The sequence below is a fragment of the Pteropus alecto genome, unplaced genomic scaffold (genome assembly GCF_000325575.1).
Source record: "Pteropus alecto unplaced genomic scaffold, ASM32557v1 scaffold124, whole genome shotgun sequence".
Classification (NCBI taxonomy): Eukaryota; Metazoa; Chordata; class Mammalia; order Chiroptera; family Pteropodidae; genus Pteropus; species Pteropus alecto.
In genome coordinates, this window is record NW_006435779.1 from 2229747 (window position 1) to 2231605 (window position 1859).

Consider the following 1859-nt stretch of genomic DNA (forward strand, 5'->3'; position numbering starts at 1 on the left):
ATATAGAGGAATGGAGGCTAAGAAATCCCATGATCTGCCATTTGCAAGCCGGAGAACTGGGAAAGCTGGTGGTTAATTGAGCCTGAGTCAAAATGCCTGAGAACCAAGACCACTAATATCTGAGGATAGGAGAAGATGGCTTTCCAGCTCAAGCAAAAAGAGCAAATCCATCTTTCCTCAATCTCTTTGTTCCATTTGGGCCCCTAATGGAATGGATGATGTCACCCACATTGGTTAGGCAGATTTCTTTACCCAGTTTACCAATTCAAATGCTAATCTCTTCCAGAAACACCCTCACAGACACACTCAGAAATAGTGTTTTACCAGGCATCCAGGCATCCCTTAGGCCAGTCAGGTTGACTCATAAAATTAACCATCGCACCAGGGCACAGGCAAAACAAAAAATGAAAAAAAATCATACGTGTGTGTGTGTGTGTGTGTGCACACGCGTGTGCGCACGCGTGTAGAGAGAGACAGAGAGAAGAAAGAGGAAGAGGAGGAGGAGGAGGAGGAGGAGGAGGAGGAGGAGGAAAAGTAGATGGGAGAAAATCATCCAAAAACTAGAACATTTCCAGAGTGGAAAGAAACCCATTCTTACTGGAAAGGTCCAGAGTCCCTAAGAAGTGACTCGAGGAGTCACAGGCATTTCAGGCAATGAATCATGTTCTTGAAAGGCTGGTAGACTAGAGGTTGTGATTAATGCACATTATTATTTTGTCAACAATAAAAGCAACAAAGATAAAAACAATTTAAACTCCAAGAAAAACAAAATCCTGCACCATAAAGACATGGTACAAAAAGGAAGCAAAGTTAAGTGAGTGAGATTTCAGGAGTGCAAGACAAGAGAATACATTGGACTTTGAATCTAGGAGCATCATCCTTAGAGTGGTACAGATATTGTGAGAGTTAGTAAATCCTCACATGCTGTGTATTTCTGTAGTGATAAATACATAATAACGTAAACTCTGTTAATTTGTTTTCAGTATTTAGATGTAATTGTGCTGGCTGGAAAATTACTGCTTGGCTATCGCCCATGGGAACATAGGCTATCACCCATAGGAACATAACATTCTAACAATAAGCTTTCTACTTCTGTACCCCTGCTTGCACAACCGACCTGTGGGTTGACAGTTAGTAAATAGAAGAAAAATAGACTTTTGTGTTCAGACAGAATGAGGAATGGGGTTTAGGGCTTAAAAACCCTGTACTTCTACATTTTGGGTCTGCTTAATTTGAGGTCTGCGTACCCCTGGCAGACCCAGTTGGCTGAATAAAGAGTGTGCTTCCTATAAGTCATTGGTTTCTGGTGGTCTGTGTGTCTATCGGGGGCTGGTGGCTACAACATAATCTAGACAAAGAATAAGAGATATAATCATTGTTTTGGAATAGAAGGTAAATGTAGTCAGCCTTGACACTGTAAATACAAAAATATTCCTGACTATATTAGTTAGAATTATATTTGATGGCATCTTATAAATAAACTCAAAATGACTTAAACAAATTAGAATTATATTTCTCAGTCACATAAAAGATGTCTGTGCATAAACTATCCAGAACTCTTGTGGCAGCTCCATGAAATCACAATGGATCAAGTCCTTCTACCTACACTCCACCATGCCTAGGATATAGCCCATATTGCCTGGTCCAAAAGGGCAGCCGAAACACTAGCCATCACATCTGCATTTCAGAAAGTAGAACGGAGAAAGGGGAAAGATGGTCCAGTCTCCTTACTTTTAGAAAGTCCCAGAGAACACTGCAAATTACATCTTACCAACCAGAAAAATCATATGCTGCAGCTGGTTATAAGAGAAGCAAGGAAGCATGGTCTTCAGGCTGGGTAGCCATGTGTGTGACATTAT